This window comes from Pteropus alecto, unplaced genomic scaffold (genome assembly GCF_000325575.1).
Source record: "Pteropus alecto unplaced genomic scaffold, ASM32557v1 scaffold280, whole genome shotgun sequence".
Lineage (NCBI taxonomy): Eukaryota > Metazoa > Chordata > Mammalia > Chiroptera > Pteropodidae > Pteropus > Pteropus alecto.
Window position 1 is genome coordinate 219,186 of NW_006430057.1, and position 11,753 is coordinate 230,938.

The 11,753-nt window shown below is 39.8% G+C and overlaps 1 non-coding gene across 1 annotated transcript; it reads right to left on the bottom strand.

The window, feature by feature from the left end:
- Positions 1–10,513: 10,513 nt before the first annotated feature.
- LOC112479211 lies at positions 10,514–10,632 on the bottom strand. Its single transcript, XR_003046100.1, has one exon. It is a non-coding gene; the product is annotated as a 5S ribosomal RNA (ribosomal RNA).
- Positions 10,633–11,753: the final 1,121 nt, after the last annotated feature.

An 11,753-nucleotide genomic window follows, 5' to 3' on the forward strand; every position in this document is an offset into this window, starting at 1 on the left:
TTGCCGTTGTATTCTGATTTGTGAAGTAAGTATTCAATGATACAAATATTCTCTGGCTACCAGATACTTAGTGAGGAACTGATTTTTAAAATTTTATTTCATTGTAATAGCTCCTTGTGACTAGTGGCTCTTAAACCTTTTGTTATGGAAAGTACATCTATGTCATCCTCATACCTGAAGGTAGCACATTCAAAATAAGTGGTATCTTTATATGCTTTCCTGTGATGCCAGTCCTCAATACAGAGTAGGAACCCCAGGAGTTGACAAACTTATGCTGCATGTTTTTCTTTGGCCTGTGTACTAAATTTCTGCATTTTTAAATGGTTGGAAAAAATCAGAAGTATATTTTGACACTTAATAAGTTAAAATTTACAGGACATTTATGTACCAGGCACTGTTCTAAGTACTTGGGATTAGTCAGTTGGGAGACAAATGTATTGTAAGGCTAATAATGGGCAAGTCATAGCAGATGTCTGGAACAGGTGGGAAGCAACAAGTGCCCAGACAAAGCTAGGCCTAAAACTCTCATCTCCTGCATGCCTTTCAGTCTCACTGCTCTCCAGAGACCACGTGGGCCTTGAAAGAAAGAAAAATGAGCATCCAATCAGCGAGATTTGCCCAAGGTCTCCCAACCAGTGGCAGCCCTCATTACCTGTGGAATTAGAAACTGCAGCCAAGGAAAGGGGAACCAAGTTCGGTGGTAACTCCCTACCCAGTTTATATGGAGCCTGTGCTAGACGTACCTGAGAAGGCAAGTGGCAGGAGATGTTGGGTGCTGTATATAGTGTGTAGGAAGTGGTGCTAGTGGTGGAGTTACACAGCAAAGGGGTCACTACTTACAACACTAGGAGGCTCAGATGGCCACACTCCTTAGGAAGGACCACTCTGCTTACCAGAAGTGTGAAAGAATGAGCTACAAAATAGCAACCAACCCAGGAACCTGGGATCTTTGGAAGGCATTTTAATTTCTACCTGCCCTTAGATGTCAAATATTTACTCTAATTGCATTAGTGTTGCCTCCACATTCAAAGACGGCTGCTACTGTGAACAGTAGTTGGTAAATGTTACCATGCTAAAACTTACTCAAGTCCAAAGCACAGGGATCTGATACAGTTAACTTGCAGTGATACAAAATTAACCATTTTGAGGTGTCAGAAATACGTCTTCTATTTCCCTTTGATTTGATGTTAGACTCTGCCAGTAGGGGGCCGGAGAGTAACAGGTTGGAAGAGGCAGGGATTATTTGGGTGTTTGTTTTCAAGCAGATCAGCAAGCAGTCAGGCATCCTGGCAACATTTTAGCATAGTGGAAGGTTGCTCTCATATTTCAGTGATAAGTACTTCCCAGCCTGTTAGCCACCTCTGGTGGGTAGCACGTTCTTGTAGCCATTCATGTCTGCATCTCAGCTGGGAGAAGGGCTCATTCACTTTTCTCTCAGGTCCAGAGGAAGTAGTTGCTTTCAGCAGATACTATCTCATCATACCTTAGAGTTCTTTTATTCTTTCCAGCAGTTAGCTATTCTTATTTTTTTTATATTAAATTTTCCTTGTTTAAATTACTGGTATGTGGTTTCTCCTAATTGGAACTTGATTCACATGATATATAATGATAGATCTCAGCAGTTTTGAGGTTATATGACACAACAGATTGAATGCAGTAGATAAGAGAATTTAGCTGTCTGCTACTAAGCCAGATAGTAAAGAGATCTACAAGAAATGCAAAACACCACTCTTATCACTGTTTTTATTTTTTGTTATTTACATTTATTGTTTTAAAAGCCAATAAATAAATAAATGCCTTAACCTCATTCAGAGTAGATTGGGACACTCTCACAGGCCCAGGGAGATTGTGAGATGGTCAAGGTCACATTAATGGCAAAGTGAGATTTCTCTACAGACCTCGAATAGGTAAGATTACAATTGAGAGAGAAAGTGACATGGACGTTAGTGTTGTCTGGCTGTGCATAAGGGGTTTCTTTTGAGCCTAGGACTTGAATACAGGTTCTGGTTCCAGTGGCCCCTTGCTAGTTTGTCCAATTAGTAGTTTGCTCATCTGTGAAGGACTATATTCTTTTCTTCCTGAGGGGTAGAATAGGAGCTTAGGATTTATATTTACACACAAGAAGTACAGCATAAAATGTTGGCTTTTGCAAGATATGCAGTCAACCCTGTGGTGTTACTGCCCATCCCTTGACAGCCTGCTGAGAAGCAGGCAGCAGCAGAATGGTAGTCAAGAGATGGCAAGTTGAAATCTTGTTCTTCACCATTCACCAGCTGGATGCCTCAGTGTCATCTGTGCATGGGCCCAGTGGGACCTCTCTCAGAGGGCTGTGAGGATGTAATCTAATGCACTAAAGCACTTCAGTGCCTGACTAGAAAAGGGAGAAGAGGAATGGGGAGCGAGCAAGGTTAAAGTTTTGATGCTGATCTCACCAGCGGACATGTGCTGTATGCTGAGTAAAGCTAAAATGAGATACAGGGGCTGAAAATAGTGGGGAGAAGCAGGTCATCGTTGAAGTCAGGCAGGGATGGTCACTGACAGGCTATTTGAGGCTCCTTTTCTGAAGCTGCTGATGGAGCAGGGTAGGATGAGGCTCTCAGCCTTGACCCTAAATGATACTGTGTTCTCTTTGTCAATTTGAATAATTCGGATTCCAGCAGAGCTGATAATATAGATTTTTGGAGCTGTTTCATAAATACAAAGATGCATATGATAGTAGCAGTGAAGGAAATAATAGAAACACACTGAAAAGCAAACAGCTGCAGAGGGCAGGCCAGTGTCATTTTCTAGAAGAAGCAAATACAAAGGGAAAGTTTAAAAGTTAACACCCCTCTCTGATATTAAACCTCACTACTATCAATACTGAAATTATAGGTTATGTTTTTTAAAGTTCCATTGAATTATAACACAGGAAAGTACACTTATATGTGTATATGTATAAGCTCTGAATTTTCACAGGCTGTATCAGGTGTCACTACCGCCCAGATCAGGAGCAAAACATGATCAGCATCCCAGAAGCCCTTCCTTGGGTCCCCTTCCAGTCACCATTACCCCTAAGTGTAACCAGTGTTCTAACAGCATAGATTAGTCCTGCCTGTTTCTGCATTTTATATACGTGGAATGATAAACTTCATTTTTGTGTCTTGCATCTTTTGCTCACCATCATATGAGACTAACCTGAGTGTGTGCAGTTGTGCATAATCCATTTTCATTGTTGCATCGGGTTCTGGTGTGAATGCACCACAATTTATTTCCCCATTTTCCTGATGATAGGCATAATTTCCAGTTTGGGGCCTTGATGAATAGTGCTGTTATGAATGTCTTTGTTCATATTCTTTGTTGGATATATGTACAGGTGATTTAGTTTTCATTTTGATATTTATGATGTATAGATACAACAAAAATGCTTTTCTAATGAGAATAAAGCTAAAATTTCTATAATGAGTATGTGTTTATAATCTGAAAATTTTTTAAAGAAAAGGAAAATTAAACTTAATTTTCAAGGTTAGAATAAAGCCATTCACATATATTGCTTTTTTTTTTTTTTTAAGCAAAAGGGGGGAATTTAATATAAGCCGTCAAAGATGTCTCATGGAACTGAAGGTCAGGGGGCAGCCAGGCTTCAAGAAGAACCAGAACCAGGGTTTTGGAAGCCATTGAGCCATGCAAGCAGCTCTCCTCTCAGGGCCTTTCTTACAGCACCTTTATGCATGTCTGCTTTATTCTTGTTGTCCCTCTTGGCAGACCTGCTTCCTCTCCTCTTAGCACAAGGCCACAGCATTGCTTCTTCATCTCAGGTTGGGCGACTAGAGGAAATGGGTGGGAATCCCTGAATCCCAATAGCATGATCATGAGAGGGCGAACCTGAATGGCCCAGTCAAGAGTCAATCAGTTATAGCTGAAGGGGCAGCATCCTGTATAATCGTGATTGCCCTCTCGGTGGGCTCCACGGCCCCCAAATAAAGTAGTATTGGCTGAGCAGTCATCCCCAAGAGCATTTACTTCAGTGGAGCTCTGAGTTGGAAACAAGACCTGTGCACTAGTCCTGGTGTGTTGCCTCAAGAAATCCCTTACCTCTCTGGGCCTTTGTCCTCCTGTTTGCATGTATTCACCCAGTGCTTTCTACAGGCCTTTATGTTGGTTTTTGTTTGCTTTTCTGTGGGCATTTTCAGAAGCTTCTAAGAATACTTAGATGTGGGAAAGATAACATGTCAACGAGAGAGAATCCTGAAACAAATGAGACAAATCTTTGAGCTATGAGATTCGAAAAAGACATACCCTTTTGACCTAAAACCAAATTCTTGGGTTTGGGCTGCAAAGACAGGACTCCAAGCTAGAATCAAATGTTACTCTCTCCAGAGACTCAGTGACAATTCCCAAGTTCTTATGTGAAACTTTTCCTTCTGGATGGAGCCCTTGCACACTATGGCCCAGCAGCACCTGTCTCTCAGTGTTCTGAGACATGTATTTTGATGGGTTCCAAATAGAACAGGATCGAGGTAACTTTCTGTTTTTATCAATTAATTCTTATGGTTGCCATTGAAAACATTACAGAAATAAAGTAACCATATGGGAAACAGTGCAGGATATGCATGAACTCTGTGTAATATTCTTGCAACTTTTCCGTAAATCTGAAACAAAGTATTTACATAAAAATGAAACAATAGAGCATTTGCAATCTTGCTTCCTGACATGTAATCAGTTTGGCTTAAATAAATTTATAAAAAAGAAACAAAATAACCAAATGCCTAAGCCTAGAGGTGAAATTGATTACATATGCATTTTCTTCTAAAAAATTTTTTTCGGGGTGATTCCATAGAGTTGTGGTTAGCACGTCTGCTTTACACGCAGAAGGTCCTGGGTTTGAGCCCCAGCGGAGTCACGGCCCATACCCAGGGTGTACCCCAGCCCCTAGGCGTGCCAGGCCCCCCGGTGTGCACCATGAGCGTGTGGGAGGAAACTCCTTGCCTTCTGAGATCCAGTTCTTAAGGGGAGACAGCAACATCTGAAGGGTTAGTGGAAGTGGGGGGGATTAAATTAATTAAAAATTTTTTTCAATTAGTTAACATTCAATACTATATTAGTTTCAGGTATATGGCACCATGATTAGACATTCATATAACTTAAGTGATGTTCCTGATATATATAGTTATTACCATATATAGTTATTACAATATTATTGACTATATTCCCTATGCTGTACTTTATATCCCGTGACTATTTTGTAACTGCCAATTTGTACTTCTTAATCCCTTCACCTTTTCACTCAGCCCCCTAACTCCCCTCCCATCTGCCAACCATGAGTTTGTTCTCTGTATCTATGAGTTTATTTGTTTCAATCATTTGTTTATTGTTTTTTTTTTTTGATTCCACATATAAGTAAAATCATATGGTATTTGTCTTTCTCTGACTTATTTCACTTAGCATAATACCCTCTAGGTCCATCTATGTTGTCCCAAATGGTAAGATTTCATTCTTTTTTTATGGCCGAGTAATATTCCATCGTATATATGTACCACTTCTTCTTTACCTAATTGTCTATTGATGGACACTTACGTTGCTTCCATATCTTGGCTATTGTAGATAATGCTGCAGTGCACATAGGAATGCATATATCTTTTTGAATTACTATTTTGTTTCAGATAAATACTCGGAAGCGGGATTGCTAGATCATAATGTAGATCTATTTTTAATTTTTGGTGGACCCTCCATACTGTTTTCCATAGTGGCTGTACCAATTTGCAATCCCACCAATGGTGCACAAGGGCTCTCTTTTTTCCACATCCTCACCAACACTTACTGTTCTTTGATTAATTGATGATAGTCATTCTGACAGGTGTGAGGTGATATCTCATTGTGGTATTAATTTGCATTTCTCTGTTGATTAGTGTCGTTGAGCATCTTTTCATCTTTTCATATGTCTGTTGGCCATCTGTATTTCCCCTTTGAAGAAATGTCTATTCAGGTCCTCTGCCTATTTTTTAATTGGATTGTTGGGGTTTTGTTTGGTTTTAAGTTGTATGAGATCTTTATATATTTTGGATATTAGCCCCTGATTGGATGTATCATTGCGAATATCTTCTCTCATTCAGTACGGTGTCTTTTTGTTTTGTTGATGGTTTCCTTTGCTGTGCAAAAACTTTTTAGTTTGATGTAGTCCCATTTGTTTATTTTTTCTTTTGTTTCCCTTTTCCAAGTTAATATTTCAGGAAAAAAATATGACTAAGAGCAATGTCAGAGAGTTTACTGCCTACGTTTTCTTCTCTAGGAGTTTTAAGGTTTTGAGACTTACATTTAAGTCTTTAATCCATTTTGAATTTATGTGTAAAAAGGTGGCACAGTTTCATTTTTTTTCATGTATTTGTTCAGTTTTCCCAACACCATTTATTGAATAGACCATCTTTATCCCATTGTACATTTTTGCCTCATAGATTAGATGACCATATTGGCATGGGTTTATTTCTGGGCTCTCTATTCTGTTCCATTGATCTATGTGTCTGTTTTTATGCCAGTACCATTGCTGTTTTGATTACTATAGCCTCGTATAGTTCGATATCAGGTAGCATGATACCTCCAACTTTGTTCTTCTTTCTCAAGATTGCTGTAGCAATTTGGGTTCTTTTGTGGTTCCATATAAATTTTAGATTATTTGTTCTACTTCTCTGAAAAATGGCGTGGGTATTTTGATAGGGATTGTATTAAATCTATAGATTGCTTTGGGTAATGTGGACATTTTAACAATGTTAATTCTTTCTATCCATGAGCAGATGCTTCCATTTATTTGTATCTTCTTCAGTTTCTTTTTTTAGTGTCTTATAATTTTCCAAATATAGGTCTTTTCCCTCCTTGGTTAAATTTATTTTTTGGAGGGGGTGCAATTTTAAATGAGATAGTTTTCTTAATTTCTCTTTCTGATAGTTTGTTATTGGTGTATGCAACTATTTCTGAGTGTTAATTTTGTATCCTACTGTACTGAATCCATTTATCAGTTCTAATAGTTTTTTGGTGGAATTTTTAGGGTTCTCTAAATATAGTTTCAACATGTGTATTTTCAAGTGTGACGCTCAAGGAGACATACTGATGGGAGAGTGAGTTCCTGGTATGTTTACAAATCACCAAAAGGTGTTGAGCTCTACCTATGATGTCTACATCATAAACACCAACCTTAAGGTGTGTCTATAGAGAAAATGTATTATTTCTAGGCTGTTCGGTCTTAGCACAACCCTCCATCTAGGTGCTTTGATTAATTGCATGGGGGCAGCAGAGGGACATGGAAAGCTCATCATATATCTTTCATTTACTAGCTTGGCAACTTTAGGGGAGTTACTTAACCTCCCTGAGTACGTGTGAAATGGGGGTTAATAAGACTGTGCTAGAGACTGTGACAATTAAATGGGAGGGTGTGTCAAAAGTGCTTGGTCTATTGTTGGGACTTAGTAAGTGGTAGCAATTCATCTTTCAGAGTTCTCAGTATAAAACTGTAAACCGATATGTTTTCTTCTTTCCTTTCCCTCCTTTCCTTTCTCCCTCCCTCCCTCCCTTCCTTCTTTCCTTTGTTTTCTTCATTTTTGACTGGATTGGGGAGAGGGGTGGACATTTTCTGTTTCAGCAAGCAGTTAACAGAAAGTTCACACTGGTGTAGATATTCAGGCCCAAACTGAAAACTAAAAATTTAAAGTGAAAGGATAACAAATAAACTGCTGAAAGATTCCCTTGTTTATGAAGGAAGTAGAAGTCTGGAGTCCAGCTCTATTCTTAAGAAACAGTAAAAGATTGCAAAAAGACGAAGATGTTCATTTCCAAATAGGAGCAGCCAAGAATAACATTCATGCATTTAACAAATATTTATAGAATGTATACATAACAAACAGTGTGCTGGCTGCTGGGGATATAGTGGTGAATAGGCTAGGCATGGGTGCTGTTCTTGGGGATCTCACAATGTGTGCAGTGGCCACACACACCCCTGCAAGTTTCTTGACTTGTGTACAACATATTCTTATATTTTTATTTTATCCTATTTCATTAAAAATGGATTTTATGACCCATTAATAGGTTGCATCTACAGTTTGAAAAACACTGATCTAGTCAGGGAGATAGACACATAGACAATTATCATACAATATTATAAGTATAATGATAGAGGTATTCATAGGGGCCAAGGGAAGTATTCTGAACTCACATATTTTAAATATAAAAGGTCTGGTTAAGACTGATGCCAAAACAGTACATGGCTCTACTGCGAGATGCATTTTTAATGTTTTAATCACCAAAGTGACATTCATATGTGTGTAATGTGCATATGTTTAGTATATAATTTTGGGATCCCAGAATGGTGACATTTTATACAAACAAAAGCTTTGTGCTTTGAAAGACAGCTCTTCACTGGCATTTTGAAGAACGCTAGAGACAATATATCTTTCTACTATCTATTGCTGGTAACAAACTATCCCCAAACTTAGTGGCTTAAAACATTTTGCTTCCATCACATTTTGTGGGTCAGGATCTTGGGCAGGCCTTGGCTGGGTGGAGGGGGCAGTGGGAGCTCCTTGGCCTCTCTCTCTCTCTCCGCATGGCATCTCATCCTCCAGGGCCTCTCATTGTGGCTTGGGCTGCTCACAGTGTGATGATCTCAGTATATCTCTTTTGCTGTATTTTATTGGTCTAAGCAGTTACAGAACTCACCTGGATTCAAGGGAAGGGAATATAGACCCCACCTGCCACTGGGAAGAGTATCAAAGAACTAGTGGTCATCTTTAACTCATCACAGCATGGTGTAAGATTGGGGACAGAGTATCGGAATCAAGAAATCTGAAGCCGAGTTCCAGTTTTGCACATAGACCATTATCATAGAGTATTATAAGTGCAGTGAGAGAGAAGTATTCATAGGGGCCAAAGGAAGTATTCTGCACTGACATATTTCTAGATGTAGCAAACCTGCCACTAACAAACCACTTCAGCTTTTGAGACTTCTGTTTTCTTCCCTTTGAGATGAGGAAGTTGCTTCTAAAATCATGAACCTCTAATGCTACATTTGTAACTCTCTAAATGTATGTCTGATACGGTGTTCATTAGATAAAGTGTTTTGTAGGGCTCACAAATGTGAGAAGGGCATGAGAATGAAAAGCAAATGAGTTACAAAACAACAACTATTAGTTTAATCGGAAATCCTGGCCTGTGGATCTAAATTCAAGGTCAGCCGCCTCCAATTCCCACTTGTTCTTTCCACAAACACCCATTACAGACTATGAGGCAGACACATAGTACTGAGGGCTGGGTTCTGAGTGCTGAGTGCTGGGCTACAGCAGTGAGCCACATCAACAGGACCTCATCTTCATGGCTCACAGTCTATGGGGCATGACAATGGTCTAGTGCTGAGTGCTGTGGTGAGGAAGGCATAGATCTTTGGGAACTTGTCCTGAACATGGGAGAGGTTGAAGAAGAGAAAGCTGAGTCCTAAAGGCTGAAGAGGAGTTAGGTCTAGGAGGTAGAGTGTGGCATGGTCTTATCCTATGCAGAATAAATGGATTGTAAAAAAGGCCCAGTTGACAGAGAGCTGGGAGATATTAGAGAACTGAAAGTCACCCTGTGTGGAGGGAGTGTAGAAAGGAGACGTAGTGGGGAGTGAGGAGAGAGGGTGCTGAGAGGAAGTAGTGATAAGGGTGGAGAGGATGAGACTGGAGAGATAAGCAAGGGACAGATCATGGGGAGCCTCTAAGCCTTGAAAGAGAGTTTGGATTCTATCCTGAGGCTCAGTGAAACATTGAAGGATTCGGAATTGGACAGTGGCCCGTCAGATTTGAGTGTAAAAAATCACCAAGGTTAGCAGTGGACTGCTGAGATCGGACTGGTTGGGGTGGGACAGGTTAGGCTAGAAGTAAAGACTGGTAAGAGTTGGTGGTTTGTAGTCCAGGTAACAAATCATGGTGACTGCACTAGAGCGGAGGAAGTGGAGATGGAGTGAAATGGACAGATAAGAGATTTAGTAGAATTGACAAGACTTGCACTGAGTGAGGGTAGGAGAAGAGAGAAGGGAGTTCGCAAAGATGACGTCCAAGTTTCTGGCTTGAGTAACAGGGTGGGTGGTGGTGTCATTTACTAAGAGAGAAAGACCATGAGAAGAATAGTTTTATGGTAGGAGAGCAGAGGGATCAAGGGTTTGGTTTTGGATGTACAGTTGACTCTTGAACAATATAGATTTGAACTGTGTGGGTCCACTTATTTGCAGATTCTTTTCAATAAATACTGTAGATATATTTTCTTTTTCTTATGATTTTCTTAATAAAATTTTTCTTTCCTCTAGTTTACTTTATTGTAAGGATACAGTATATAATGCATATAATGTGCAAAATACGTGTTAATTGACTTTATGTTATTGGTAAGGCTTCCAGTTAACACCAGACTATTAGTAGTTAAGTTTTTGTTTGTTTGTTTGTTTTTTTAAGCAAGGCAACCAACCCTTGGTTGACCTCACAGATTGCAAGGACCTTGTCATCTTACAATCCCTTATTTTTTAAGCCTACAGCACCTGGTCTTCCTAGGCGGTCTCCCATCTAAGTACTAACCAGGCCCGACCCTGCTTAGCTTCCGAGATCAGATGGGATCGAGCTTGTTCAGGGTAGCATGGCTGTAGACAGTAGTTAAGGTTTTGAGGAGTCAAAAGTTATACTTGAATTTTTGGGGGTCGGTGCCTCTGGCCCATGTGTTGTTCAAGGTTCAGTTGTATTTAGCTTGAGATGGCCATAAGATTTCCAGGTATAGATATTCAATAGACAGTTGGGTTATGAATATTCAAGTCAAGAGAGAACTGGAGGTCGTTGTGGGGTTAGGGGAGGGGTTTTACTTTGACCTGGGAGTGACAGCTTGTTTGCACAATGAAGTGAATGACAGGAGAGGGACAGGTAGGAAGACAGAGAGACATCAATGTGAATAGTCAATGAATCAAAGCTCTCTAGGGCTGGGAAGAGATGAGTCAGAACAGGACCAGGGATTTGTCTTATAGAGGAGAGCCTAGGAGTTAAGAGTTCAGACTCTAGAGTCAGACTGTCTGGGTTGGAACACTTGGTTCTATCACCTTCTAGCTGTGAGACCTTGGGCAAGTCACTTACTCTCCCTGAGTCTCAGTTTCCTAGACTATAAAACAAGGAAATTATGAGAACCTATCTAAGTTTGATCTGATGAGTAGAAAAGAGTTAATGCACATAATATGATTACCATAATGCCTGGCAGATAATTAACACTGCATAATTGGTACCTGCTGTTATTATAACAGGAGCAAAGAAGGGAAAAAATGGGTGCATATGCAGGTCAATTCATCCTTTTGGTTGCAGGAAGTTAACCAAATTCTTTTTAGTTGCTTTCTATCTTTAGATGAACTAGAAAGTGATGTTATCTACTGGGGGGCTACCTGCTAATGCCTCTGGGAGGAGAAAAGCCACTCATTCGGCATTGATTTAGCATTGATTAGGAGACAGGACAGTCACTGCCAACGGAGAGTCGGTCAACAAACAGCCACTTAAATCACTAAGACTTGCTTTTATTTTTTGTTCATTTATTTTTTAACATTTTAAAAATTAAGTTTATTGGGGAAACATTGGTTAATACAATTATATAGTTTTCAGGTGTACATTGTAATTTGACATCTATATATTCTATTGTGTGATTACCACCCAGAGTCCAGTTTCTTTCAGCTACCATATATTTGATCCCCTTTACCCACTTCACCCTCTCCGAATCCCCCTATATTTGACCCCCTT